Consider the following 15,015-nt stretch of genomic DNA (forward strand, 5'->3'; position numbering starts at 1 on the left):
GGGAGGTGCACGCTGTCTCACACTGTACCTGGTGTCTTACTGTACCTGGTGCCACCTTGTCTCGATGGTGGTTTTCCAGGGAGGGTAGTCCTGAGTCTGGAACATCACACGGGGTGATCCTGAGTCTGAAGTATCACTGGGTGGTCCTGAGTCTGGAGTATCATACTGGGCGGTCCTGAGTCTGGAACATCATACTGTGTAGTCCTGAGTCTGAGCATCACACTGGGTAGTCTTGAGTATTATACTGTGTGGTTCTGAGTCTGGAGCGTCATACTGGGTGGTCCTGAGTCTGGAGCATCACACTGGGTGGTCCTAAGTCTGGAGCATCACACTGGGTGGTCCTGAGTCTGGAGCATCACACTGGGTGGTCCTGAGTCTGGAGCATCATACTGTACTTCCAGAGTTTGTGAAGTCCCTGGAACAAATCTCCAGGCTTGCAGAGGTGCTCCAGAGTTTTATCAGCTTCTGCCAGAAACATTGACCCAACATCTAAACATTAAATAACTCTTAGAAACGGCTTTTTTTTTTTTATTAAAACCTTGCAGTCAAGTTGAAAACAAGGTGGGGTTTTCCTGAACCTATTTCTGATTAAACACGAAGAAGGAAGCTTGTGTGGAATCAAAAGCTTGTTCAGCCTCAGACAGCAGCGGCCGTCATTTCTCAGCTTAACGATTTGATATTTTGTTATAAACGAGGGTTAGGTGTGTTGCCTTAAGGGACAAACCTTGAACTTCTAACTCCAGTGAGTCTTCCTAAAAGAGAAGGTGGCATCAGGAAAGGGTAAGATGGTCCCTGCCTCTAAGACAATGGTTCTCAACCTATGGATTGAGACCCCCCACTGGGGTCACATGTTGGGTATTTTCAATTACAGTTATAAAGTAGCAACAAAATAATTTTATGGCTGGGGGTTCACCATAACATGAGGAGTTGTATTCAAGAGTCACAGCGTTAGGGAGGGTGAGAACCATTGCTCTAGGATGCTCACAGCATCTAAGGGGCATCCAGTTGCCAGTATCTAGATGTAAGAGTTGGGGTGTGTATAGTCAGTCTCATATAGCTGTAAAAAATACCATGTGGTTCTCGACAGGCTGCCTTCCATCCTGGAATTTTAAGTACAAACAAAAAAGTATAGATAGATTTCAGTGGCACCTGACATCTTCTGGGCTCTTTTGTCTCTCTGATGTTTGACACGGTAGCCCTGAAATATTCAACAAGTGAAATGAAATCCAATTACAATCACACAGCAGCGTTCAGGTAGCCGACAGAGTGGAGAACAGCCTGCTGACGAAGCAAAGCTTGCCTCTCATTTCCCCTCCTGTGACGCAGTCTTGGAGATGAGACCGCTTTGTTTCCTTACAAAGCACGCCAGAGGTTTGTTCACCAGACCGGATAGCTCTCCTAGCTGGGTGGTGGGGAGTATTATTATCTTGGGGGATTACCTAGGTGCTTTTATTATTTTTATTACCTTTTTACCAGACACTTGGAACTCTGGTGTGGGGAGAAATGCAGTCTAAGTAGAGAGGAAAAACAGACAGAGTCGAAGAGATGGCTCAGCAGATAGGGAGGTCTGACGCCAAGTCTAAGGACCAGAGTTCAATCCCCAGAACCCCCAGACTGACCTTCCCAAAGGGTAATTTTTCATTCTGATCTCCCACAGTTAGTGCCTTGATTCTAGAAACAGGAAACCTCAGGGAGCGAAAGATAGGGAAGGGTTGTGATAACACTGGGTAGAAGAATGTGCGGACTTGGGTGCGGGAGGTTTTTTTTTTTTTTTTAAAGAGATGGGTGTGGTCAGGCTAAATTTCTAGTCTAAACCAAGGCTATTGTCAAAGAGGTCCTGGACTTGGTCTTGGGCACACCCCTCCTGTAGCTGGGAGGTAAGATGTCAGCTTTTCTCTCGTGGTGAGACTCTAGCTTCCTGCACAGACTAGCATTAAAATTTAAAACAAACAAACAAACAAACAAACAAAAACTCCGTTGAGTATTAAGTGAAATTCCTAAGAACAAAGACATTATATTTAAGAATTTAGGGTTGAAAATTTAGTGTGATGATTTGTGCCTGAAAGCCTAGCACTCAGGAGCCTGAGGCAGAAGGATTGTCCCAAGTTTGAAGCCAGCCAAAACTACTGAAGGAGAGCCTGTCCAAAAAAAAAAAAACCACACATAATAATAAGTAATGTTATACTAATGATTGTTAATATTAACATATTATGATATTATGTTTATACAATGTTATAATTATTTTTATTATAGCCATTACTCAAGGCTGAAACACCGTGATATCTCCAATTTATTTTCAGATTATTCATTTTAAGGATAAAGACCAGGGTGAGGCTCAGTGGAAGAGCACTTGCCAAGCATAGGCAAGGCCTGGGTTTCAAATGAGTAAGTTAAGACAAACAGGTAGATGGACAGACAGATGGATAAATGACAGACAATTGGATACATAAGTAGCTTGCAGGTAGACGAGGAAACACATAGCTTCATGGTGCTTTGATGGGGGCAGATGAGCCGAGACACGCACGTACGCAGCTATGGGATCTAATGGAAACTTGGAGGCTGCTGTTATGCTGTTCGTTTAAGGTTTCTGTGTGTAAATATTTCCTAGAGGGTCATCCATGCTCACCTAAAATTCCAACACTCAGGAGGCTAAGGCAGGAGAAGTTCAAAGCCAGCCTTGGCTAAAACAGCAAGACCTTGTTTGTTGTGTCTCATTAAACACACAAGTGTACGTGTGTACGTGTGTGTGTGTGTGTGTGTGTGTGTGTGTATGTGCGTGATTTCCTAATAAAAAGTGGGGGGGGGGTGTAGTTTCAGTGAAACTTCTCTCCTCATCCAATTTCCTGATCTCTTAGAAGAATAATATTCATAGCACAGGCTACATGAGACCCTCTTTATAAAACAAAAAAATAATGATAATTTTGTCTTTCCTATTTCCCGCCATCTCTTCACATATACAGGCATGCATCCACTCCTGAATGCCCACTCTCTTCCCGCCTTCTCTTAGGCTGGTGACAGCGTCACTCCCGGCTCTGTGATTCCCTGCCCGCCCCTTTTTCTCCACGTTCGTTCGTCATCTCGCAGGCACTGAGCAGCTAGTGGGCAAGTGTTCTCTCTGCCAGCCGCAGATGCTGCCCTGGGCCTCCTGGTGAGCATGCGGGAAAGGTGCAGCGAACCTGTGGTTCCCTCCTGGGGCTGCTCCCTAAGCTGCTCTCTCCCAGGCCAGTGTGGCGTCCCAGTCATATCCACAAGCTCTGTTGTTGCTTCCAGCTCTGTGGAGTGGTTCACACAACTCTGACCTCCCCCCACCCCCGGTGACCTCTTTCCTCTGTGTGAAGGACCAAGACTGGAATCTGTTCTGCTCTGGGGACGATCAGGACTGAGGTGACATCAAAGAGAATAAAGATGCTACGATAAGAAAGGCTTGGTCAGAGAAGCATTAGATAGGGCAGGTACCTAGCAAGAGTCCTGGATGGTAGAGAGCTGACCTAGTAAGATTCCAGTGTAGGATGCATACGGATGGTGGATTCCAACCAGGGCATGGGAAGTGAGGGAAGCCTCAGCCAGAACCATGAGATGGACAGGGCTGAGCCCCATCAGAAAACCTCATGAGATGCTTTGGCCTTCCAAGGGACCCTAATACCCAGCCACTCCTTGGCTCTTAAGGAGTTCCAAGAGATGACTCCACTATTTCCTCCAAAAACTCCCACTTTATAAGGACTTAAAACTTAATTTGGGTCTTCCCTCCAAAGCCCTGGCAGGAAACAGAGATGTGAGGGAGGCTGTGTGGTGGCCAACGGTGATCAAGAACTCAGACGCTATCTGCACCACCACCCAGCCCAGCTGTGTTCGGCAGCTGCAATTGTCTAAGGCTGGGCTGTAGATTTCCAGCTTCTTTCTACCTACGTGTTTCTTTGATGATCCTCAGTTAGTCCAAAGAGTTACAATCACTTCAGCTCCCCTCCTGGGGAACCACCCTCACCTGCCTCTTAAGATGGAGAACAGGGTGTTTGAAGAAATCTAAGCATGAAATGAGCACAAGAAGGCCCAATATATCCATAAATATTATGTAAAACCTCTTTTTTTTAATGGAAGAGAACTTAACATTGTAAACCACACACGGCTCATCTACATATCTGTGAGCCACTCTATATAGACTCTGGTCACAGCCTTTTTTTTTAACCTCTGTATCCTAGATGAGAAATGATTTTGTTTGGAATGGGGTGTAGATTGAGCTGAAATTGGAGTTTCATTTGAAACTGTCATCTTTGTAGGCCACAGAATTGCCCAACGGTGACAATTTTGTGTGGTTCAAGCTAACATTTCCACAGTTGCTTCCTGGAAGTCTTCTGCTTGAGGCTTTGAGAAACTGACTGCCCGAAAGTGCCCCGGGCATTCAGGGGTAAACCAGACTCATGTGTCTCAAATGCTCCAGTGACCCTGGGCACATGAATCTGAGGCTCTTGAAGTGGGGAGTCTGGGTGGCGCTTGGGGGTTTGTGTCTCTGATGGTGATGCTGACCTGTGGACCAGACTTTGGGGAGCAAGACACTAGATGACATCCGTCCCTGTTGATTTCACAGAGACCCCTCTTTTTTTTTCTTTTTCTTTTAAACATGTTATTTATTGATTCTTTGAAAATTTCACATCATGCACCCCAGTTCCACTCACTTCCCAGTCTCTCTATATCCATCCCTTACTCTTGTAGTATGCCCCCCAAAATTAGTTAAAAACAAAACAACCGAACACCCACCTTGCTCCTCCATCTTTCCAACACTTCTTCCTTCATTTTCTTACATGGGGAACATCATGCACTGTACCCCATAAAATGTTTATTCAGTGAGTCACTGATCTGGGTCAAGGCCTCTGGTTTCTGGGATACCATCATCTCTGGGCTGAGAGCTCATGAAAATTCTTCTTGGCTGTCCAACCGTTGCCCTGAGTAAGGGAGATTCTGCAGTTCTTCTGTAGGGCCAGTCCCTTTGTGTATTAACAGGCAAAGACGGGGCAACTGTCATGTTGGGCCAACCCAAGGCCCAGAATGTGGGTCTGGATGGTAGTCGAGCTGGCTAGTCTGGGTCATTGGGACCACCCCTTCAGGCGAGGGGCAGGGCCAGCTCTCCCCCATCCATGATTTGGGGTGAGGCCATCTGTCCCAAGTGTTTGGGTCAGCTCTCCCATGGGGGCAGTGGCTGTGCCAGCTCTCCTATTATAGTGTCCCCGTGACAGGCAGGGCCAACTATCCCAGAGACCCTTCTTTTTCAACTCTCTGGTTTCCCAAGCCCGTAAAGTCCAGCTGAGCCTTCCCATTGGCAGGTGACCTCTTGTCCCTGTAGCTGCTGGAAGGAAGGGAGAGGATTTTGGCCTCATCTCTCCTTTGTGGCAGATTTCTGCTGGAACTGCCAGTCACTGGGCATCCTGGGCTCTCCGGTCCTCCACGATCCTCGATGGCATGGCTCTGTTAACGGTTGTCGATTTTAAGGCTCGGTTCCTGGGCTGTTGAGCACCTAAGCTGTCCTGAGCCCCATGCATTTCATGAGGATGAAATAAACCCAAGGAACATGACCTTTGTCTGCAAGCAGCATCCAAACTCACGGCTCATTTGGTTGTTCAAGTGTTTGAGTTCTGTTGTGGGTGGGAGGGGTGGAGTAATTGCTCAATAAAAACATTTGATGAGGGAAATATAGCAGGGTTTTCTGGGACCACGAGCCTCATGTTAATTTTATTCTTTTAATTAAAAATACTATATTATGCTTTATCGTTCCCTCACAACATTGACATATAGCCTTGCATAATCATGAACTTGACCTTTGAAACATTTACTTTCTGAAGTGGCTAGAATCCATCCACCTGGGCAGCACCTGTGAATTCTTCCACACCCTGCTCTCCATCCTAAAACACAATTAACACTTGAAGGTCGTTCACTAGGAAGGGAAGGGAATCAATTTGTAACCGTGTGGGCTTATTTAGAAAATAGTCAAGAATCACCTAGATGGAAAGAGTCCAGAAATCTGCAGCCCACTTTCTGAGATCCTGGGGAGATAAGGAAGCGAGCAAGCACCCGGGTGAGTCTGAGGGGCCTGAATTTGAACCTAGCTCTGAATGTCTGAGAAACTCTCTCAAGTCTCTCCAGCTGTGATCGCAAACTCACCTGTCCGTTTGACCCACACACTTTTCTCCTGGATCCTTGATGCTACCTGGAGCGTTTGGGAAACTGTTCTGTGCAGACTCTTTCCCTGAGGGAACTCACAGGCACTTGACCGGTGTTCTGAGGTCCCTGAGCCCTAAGGACATCCTCAGACTTCAGACCGGACTGAAGTGAAAGGCCCAGAGTCCCTCTCACCTTCCGGTCCCTGGAGCTGTGACACAGTCTCCTCTCTTCTATCAGGAGCATGCAGTGCTGCCTGGAAAGAGACTAGAGAGCGAGACTACAGCTATAGACAAACTCAGCTTGTGCTCCCCCCCCCCCCCAGCCGACTCCAGAGATTTCACCGCCTTCCTTAGCGTCTCTGTATCTTGTTTCCATCTACCAAGAGGAGATAAACAATATCGTGTCTTTCAGGATTTTTTTAAAGTTCAATTAGAAAGATCCTGCGAGAGCTAGAGATGGAGATTAGTTGGTAGAGATCTTGTTTAGCAAGAAGTCTTTACTTGGACCTCCAGCACATAAATCAGGCTTGGTTGCTACGTCTGTAATCCCAGCACTTGGAAGATGAGGCAAGAGGATCAGAAGTTCAAGGTCATCTTCAGCTATACAGTGAATTCAAGGCCAGTTTTGCACACACGTGAGACCCCATCTCATTAATTAAATTAAAATTAAGACTCTTTGTGTGAAAAATGTTCACACTATTGAAGGCAAAACATTTGGAACTGGTAGAATTCATTTATAATACTACTAATTTCACATGTTTAAACCTAAATAACATTTAGCAGAAAGTATTTCTGAAAATTGAACATGTATTCAGAAATAATGCTTCCAGGCTGCTATCTTTTAAGAAGAGAATGAACTGTGTTATTAAGTTCTTCAACTAAAAGTAGATTCATTCTATCTGGGAGCTTTACGACCAGCAGGTGCACATTGGGCCCATGCCTGCCTTTGGGACTAGTTTCTCCTGTCCAAGGTCCTTGTCCCTACACCCATGCTGCTATTTGGGAGTCTTAAGAGTTCACTCAGATTTGACCCTGCTTAATTTATTGTTATTGTGGACATAGCTGCCTTTGATAGAAATATTTCCTCCTCTGTTGCTGTGTTTTCCGTTAAGCAGATTCCCCGCTTGCTAAGATTCTTCTGTAACTAATTCAGGATCCTATGGCTACAGCGATGTGTTTACAGGGCGTCATTGAAGTTAAAGGATCAATTCCAACAGTACCTTAAAATATAGGGTTTTGGTTTTGTCTCCTTCTAAGAGCCCATTTCCCCACATCTGGGCCTAGCTTCTCTCCCCCAGGAGTGTGTGTGTTGGGGCAGGGGGAGTTTACTGAGTCTTTAGTTAACACTCAGCTACAATTTGGGGCATGCCGTTCTCAATATCCCCTCAGAGAGATGGACCCAACGGTGTCATTACAGCTGACGTGATGGTTTGCAAAGTGTCCTCTATAGTATCTACCTGCCTGAATCTTGACGAGATCCTCAGGAACTACTTCTGACTACCTTTTAATTTCACCAGAAGACTGAGTCAGATTGTTAGGTAACAGGCAGAACATCAATCCGCCACACAGGGACCGTGCCAGAGAATGAACCGAATCAAGTGTATTTTTTTGTCATCCCCGTACGCTCTCAGAATAGTGGGAGTCAAGGGCCACAGAATGTTGATTCCTGCGATGGTGCAGACCGCAGTCAAGCGGTGCATCGGACTCTGGAAGCACAATCCCACAAACGCCGTTGGCACGTTGTTATGATTTCCTCCCATCACACACGCCTGCGGTCTTCTAGGAAATGGTTTCCTACCCCACCTGTGGGGGAGCTGAGCCAAGAGATCTCTGAGGACACCACCCTCTCCCTCCGCCCTGGGTCCATCAGTCACCGCATCCCCAGAACCCTCTGCCCTGCTCCACCGCCAAGAGCCGAGCACACGGTACCTAGAATAGCTCCTGCCTGGGCTTCTGGAGCCTGCCTGGAATTTCCTCCCATGGTTCCAGAATCAGAGCCTGAGCACAGCCCAGGTCTCACCGTACCTGTCAGAGGGGAGCCCAAAGGGCGTTTCTAATCGTTGTACAAAGTACTAGGCTTCGGTATAATGCTTCCCTGTGTGTATTAACGTGTTTTGCTTATAGCCACCCCACTTCCCCTCTCTCTTCTGCTGATCTCCTCCCCCGAAAGAGTCCCTTTTCTACACTGACATCCTAAAGATTTCTTAGTCTAGATTTCACATAAGAAAAAAATCTATGTAAATCTCTTCCACCCTCTCCTTTTGTGGGGGGGGGCTGTTTTGAGGTAGAGTCTCATGGGGTCACACAGGATGACATGGATTCGTGGCACACGGCAGCCTCAATTTGTCTTTCTGAGTCTGACTTATTTCATTTAACATGATGCTCTCCAGTTCTATCCATCACTGAAAAAAATGGCATAATTTTACTCTTTACATACACACACCCACGTCTTCTTTAATCCACTCCTCTGTCCATGGCCGTCTACACTGGCTCTATTCCTTGGCTCTTGTAAATAATTCTCAGTCACTGAGTTCTGTATGTCTTGACAACTAGCCTAAGGTAACCGTTAGGAGTGGCATACCAAAGTCGTAGATGACCCCCTAGAGCACACACCCACTTAATCGTCTCCTGTGGTTCATCGGCGGAAGCCCTCAACATTCCTGCCTCACAGACAAGGAATCAGAAGCTAGCAGAAAGTGGACCTAAGTCTTAAGTCTTTGTCTTTCTGGCTCCAGATTCATGCTGTGACCTCTCTCCAGTGATGGGGCAGGCCCAGCCGGGGTGAGAGATGAGCCAAAGGCAATAGAAAAGCCTCTGCTCTGAACTCTGGAACTTTCTGTCATCGTGATGGATGTAGTAGCATACAGGTGGCAAGGCTAGCTCTGGTAATTGAGTTTGTGAAGCCAAGCCAAGGCGAAAGATCCGTGAGTCCCCTCGTCTCTTCCAGCATGGGGACAGAGCCCTATAGCTCTCCCGGCATGGTACACAGTGACATCTCCATGCCTTCCTCACAGTTCTGACTTCCTACCAACCTCTGAGACCTGCGTGTCTCTGCCTGGGGCTCTCAGGCTCAACACCCCAGCATCCTCGGTGCTGCTCTTTCTACATTCCAAAGAGGAGCTGGTGACCTGGGAACGGACGCTCACTCTCCCAGGAATCAGGATCAGTTCATATATACAGAGTAGAAAGTGCCCTGAAGAACATGTATTTACCAGATACCAAAGGCACTCAGTAGAAAATGAATGTCCAAGAGTAAGAATCGGGTCCATGGGGCACAAGGGTCCTTTCCTTGGCTACGTTCCCTAGTCTATCGAATATCTAAAAACAGCAGCAGCAACAAAAGCAAACCTAGACCCTAATAACCCTCCTCTCACTCCAACCACACGGGTGCCAGCACTGGCACTGGCTCGGGGGCTGAGGACCTTTCCCCACCATCACAAAGCCAAGCAGAGACATCCTGGCATCAAAGATCTTGTCCTGATTGGGAAAAGTGATATTAAAAATAATCAAAGCAGTTAGTCAATAAGCTATGATAAAAGAATATCTAAAAAGTAACGTTCCCTTTTTACGTCCAAATCCCACCCTTTCCTGAGAAGTTGCTACTGATGCCAAGGACCTGGGTTCGTATTCAGAAATACTTGGTTTCTCCAAGTTCACATAGACAGGCAAATCGAATATATAAGTAAATACAGTCCTTGGTTAGTATGGTCCACATTAAACGCAGTAACATATCTTTTTTTGTCCTTTTTATTTATTTTCAAGATGGACTTTCTCTTAGTAACCCTGGCTGTACTGAAACTCACTCTATCGACCAGGCTGGCCTCGAACTCACAAAATATACACACAGTATATTTTGACTGGGTTCATCCTAACTCCTCCAGATCCCCCCCTCCACCCCCGCTCACTCTCTCATAGCCCATCAGCTCTGACTTGTGCTACCCACAGACTCCTGGATGTCGGGCTGTGCCCTGGAGCATGGTCAGGAGCCACACCCTCAAAGAGAGCTGGCTCTTTCTCGCCCAGAAGCCATGAACTGTCAGGAGCGGCTCGGTGAGGGGTGGGTCTCCTAAACCCCTCCCAATTCCACACTGTAGGGTGACCTGTGTAGCCTCAGTTCCACGCTGACTGGCTTGATCCAGTACAGACAGCCAAGGGTTTGTGGGTGTCTCCAAGGGTTCATGCCAGCTCTCCCCAACCCTTCCATGCCTCTTCCATGATGTCTCCTGAGCCTTGGCAGGGGTGGGGAGAGTGACCTAGATGTCCCATTTGTGAATAAGCACTCCACTGACCCTCTGAATTTCTGCACCTCCTACGCCCACTGCACAAAGAAACGTGTCTGATGAGGCAGAGAGCTGTGCACGTTTACCTGTGCGTCTATTGGTGTTCTCTGTGGTTTATCTGAAGGAGAAAGTCCAAATTCTCAATGGCTACACCCAAGCCGCATTTTAAATTGAGGGCCAATATTGTCAAATATTAAAAGAGTCTGTCCCAAACAACAGTGTAAGAGAGGGTCCATTCCCCCAACCCGGATCCTCTGACCACAGGGATCAAGATTCTACAAATCCTCCTCCACCCTGACTCTGAGCTCAAACTTATCCTGCCCAGCTGTGGATTCAGTCTGAGAGAGTCCAAGACAGCCTCAGGAGGCTGCAGGTGCAAAGGGGGGCGGGGAGGGGGCTCCATGGTTGCTTGAGGGTCCACTACAGGACCCAGAGCAAGTCTCTGGGATCCCCAAGGGACAGGATGCCAGCACACCCTGCTGACTTGTGGGGGCGAGGCAGGCTTGGGGCTCTGGTTTGCTGGCGTGGGAGAGATGGCTTCAACTTGGATCTTAAATGGCTGCAAATTAGAGGCTGTGGAAGTTGGTTGTTGGGGTACTGTTTAAAGGGGCACGACTTGGCGTCTTTTGTTCAAAGGGGGGATGGCTGTGTCTTGTTGTGCTTTGTAAGACTTGGGAACATGCAATCTGTTTTTAAATAAGACTGGAGAGAGCCTCTGTGGCTCCAAGAGCGACCTTGTGGCTGTGCAAACTGCAAACAGGAGCAAGTTCGCCAGCTCGGTTCTGTGTTCTTTAATCCTGTTCATTTACAGTATAAATACAGCTGTTCTTAGAACCTAAGTGATCTGACATCCCAGCACGAGGAAAGGTGTTTTATAATGAGGGTGTGGCCACCGACTTCTGACTTAAAGGGCCTTGGGAAGATGCAGGCCTGGATACCTGCCCCTTCCAGAGTGATCGCCGTGCACTGTGTTTATATGTACAGAGTTTACCATGCGTGCATTTTCTCACCCAGCAGGGTGTATCGGGCTCCTTTCTAATCTACAGATACTCACCTTGTTCTCCAAAACGCACTCCTTGTATATAAATGTGTTAGGTTTCACCTGATATCCAGAGGGCAGAGTTCCAGACACAAGAACATTAATCCCAGAGACACCCATTTCTAGCCTCTCCTGCGAAGCAATAGGATTTCTCTCCTCTATCCTTCCCTCCCATACCTATGCCCTGCTAAGTCTCCAGTAGATGCTTAGGGGACAAGAGGGAGGGGAGACTCCAGGGACCCAACTAACATGTATTGATTCATCGGATGGGCATGCTTGCAGGTCACAGGCACACGTGGAGGCCAGAGGTCCACCGGTAGGATGAGCTCTCCTTCCACCGTGTGGATGGTGGGGACTGAACCCAGGTCATCGGGCTTGGTGACAAGTACTCTCCTTTGCTGAGCCATTGCACTGGTCTCAGAGTCACAGATGACAGTGTGAGAAGAGCCGTGCTAAACTGTCCAGCTTTGGGGTAATCGCACTGGGGAAAAAAAGCAGTAAAGGAGGAGAGAGAGGGTTGCCGCAGAGGGCATGTGGCATCCTCAGCACCACAAAAATATATGTTAAAAATAAATAAATAAAAATCTAACAAAGGAAAAGCAATTTCCATAATTCTATTTAGCCTAATATATCTGTAACAGTATTATTTCTAGATGGAAGTAATATTTTAACTTTATTTATAATGTGTTAATGCTAGCCCTTGGGAAGCCGTCATCAAGGGGGTCATAGGTTCAAGTTCAGCCTGGGCTAACAGTAAAAAACCTAACTCAGGAAAAAAAACTTGATATGTTTTGAAATCATTTTTTCATACAAATCCTTGAAGCCCGAGGTGTACTTGGGCTCTTCCAGAACCTCTTAGCCGCAGTGAAAGAAGCCCAACCAACATACCGTGAGCAACTGTCATTTTGGGTATTGTGACTCACCGCCATCTGATGTGACTGATTAAGGCAAAACCACAATTCTCACCCCAAAGGCAGTAAGAGAGTTTTCCCGAATTCCGTCTTCTGCCCTGAAAGTGGCTGCATGAGATTTTTATTAGCTACAGAGCAGAAGAATCTGAAAGTGTTTACCAGAGTTATTAGTGGGGGCACGGGTGGGCCGTCACAGTTTTACCCGGGAGACTCTGCCTCAGGCTTATGTAAAATATCCGGTGACATTCTTTATCTTTGGGATTGGTGGGACGGGACGAGTGGTGGCTAAGAATGCATTTTAGAGTTTTAATAGTCACGAGGACCCTGGGCCCAAAGAAGGGGCGAACAAACGGCAACTTTCAAAGGCACCGAGGTTGGCAGGAGATGTCTGCCTCTGATCTGTAACGGTCTAATGCCACCTAACGCAGTCTGATGCTTCGTATTCTCTAAATTCAGTCCTTCAGGGTAGCATAGCTTTAACACCTGCAAGGCTTTTCTCTCTTTCTTCTCAGCCCACCCCCTTCTTTCTGGGAATTTCAGATACCTGCATTTCCATTTGAGTTCACAACACTGAGCATGCTCCCCCGACTCTCCTGACCTCTGTTCCTCGTTTCTCGGTGAACGAGCGAGGCTCCCAGTGGCTCTTCTTCATCCCGGTCTAGAAATGGAAAGTGCTCAGACTGGAAAACCACAAGAAACCAGCACATGTGATACATTCATCCTGTGTGTGTGTGTGAAGAGAGCCCCTTGGCATGACCGCGGCAGCTTAGGGCTGAAATGTGAGAGTGGAGTACGTGCTTTGCTGAAAGACAGGGTGCCGCTGTGTCTGAAATCGGCATCTGGGCAGGGTCCAGCCCTGACTATTAAGCTCCCTGGAGTCTCCCCCTTTCGTTAAGGCCTTATTGATAACTTAGCTGAGCAGAAAATACTTCATAAGCTTAACCTTCCAAAACAAAACAAAACCAGAAGAGTGGCAAGGAGCATTCACATCTGTGACCCTCACACTTTGTCAAAGCAAGGATGAGAAAGGTTCTTTCCTACAGTGGCTGTAAGGATCAAATCCAATCCATGGAGAGGACTTGACACCCTTCCTAGCCAAGAGCTCCCGCTGTCCCCATCCCTCCCATTGTAGAAATGATGTCCAGGGTGAGGGGCTGCCTGCACAAAGTCACACGACGAGGGGGTGACATCAGACACGCCCTGCTTTGGCTGCTTCCTTCTCCCAGGCAGTCATCACTGACAGACAGCCACTTATTCCCGCACAGCAAGGTAAAGGAAATAAACACATCCAGAATGAGTGAGGCACTCAACAAAGGCTCACGGCCAAGTGTGGTTTCCATGGTACGTACCGTGTGTGCCTGTGTGCGAGTGTGTGTGTGTGTGTGTGTGTGTGTACGCGCGTGCGTGAATGCCTATGTATGAGAGAGAGAGAGAGAGAGAGAGAGAGAGAGAGAGAGAGAGAGACTTGGCAGGCCCTTCAGCCTAGCTTCTATCTCCCTCCCTGTCTCCCTGTAGATGATGCTCCCAAAGGGACCAAGTAAGAGTCCTTGGTGCCATCTGCAGGGAAGGGTGTCCATCAAGATGACGCAAAGGGCTGTGATTGATGGGGGAAATAAAACAAATCATCCTGATTAAAATCCAGGGAGTCCAAATCATCATGTTATATAATAATAACCAGAGACAGGGTTTTCTGAGTATCGGTCCTCTCTGTGGCATGACTGTCCCTGTGTTTTCTGTGCCTGTTGAATTCTCCAGGTTAATCAGTAAGGTGGCTGCTACTAAGAAACCATTCTACAGATAAGGGAGATGAGGCTCAGGGCAAATAAGGAGCCCTCTCAGAAACACAGACAGAGCCAGGAAGCAGAGACTTGGGGGACTTGAATGTTTGCAGGTGAACTTGTTCCTGCCTTTTAGGTAGGAAAAAAGCCAGGACACTGTGGGGTCAAGACTGTGGCAGGCACTGGGAGTAGCAGCTCAGGCCTATAATCCCAAATACTGAGGCAGGAGGATGACAAGGTCAAGGCTTGCCTGAACTATAGAGTGAATTCAAGTTCAGTCAGGGCAACTTCAGCAGACCCTGTCTCAAAATAAAAATTTCCAAGGCTGGGAATATAGTATAGTATACACGGTGGCCTGGATTCCATTCCCAGTACCACCGGAAGAAAGGGAGGGAGGGAAAGAGGGAGGAGGGGGAGGATGCCTAGTTTCCCAGACACCTGCCAAGAGCCCCACCTGTTTCTAGATGATAGCAGAGACCAAGGCCAAGCTGAGCGTGGCTAAAGGTGGGAGGCGCTGTGAGAAGCTTTATTTCAGTTTTTTTTTTCTTTTAACGAAGGCACACCAAAGGCCAAGCCTATGCTCTGTCCTTTACTAAAGTCCGGCCCAAGCCAGCATTTGTCATAAATGAGCTTGAGGTCCTTGCCTCCCCTTCCAGACACTTCTTCCACTAAAGAATGGAACCCAGAGCCAAATGTGATGCCAGAGAAAGCTCTAGAGGCCCAGATGTCTCCCCCTTTGGCTGTGGTTGGGTCCCCAGAAGATGGGACCCTTATGTGAGCTACAGAAGCAAGAGAGTAAACTGTCCTCGACAAGGAAGAGAATGACGATTCTGGGTACTTCTCCTACACACCAGAGCC

The sequence above is a fragment of the Arvicola amphibius genome, chromosome 10 (genome assembly GCF_903992535.2).
Source record: "Arvicola amphibius chromosome 10, mArvAmp1.2, whole genome shotgun sequence".
Taxonomy (NCBI): Eukaryota; Metazoa; Chordata; class Mammalia; order Rodentia; family Cricetidae; genus Arvicola; species Arvicola amphibius.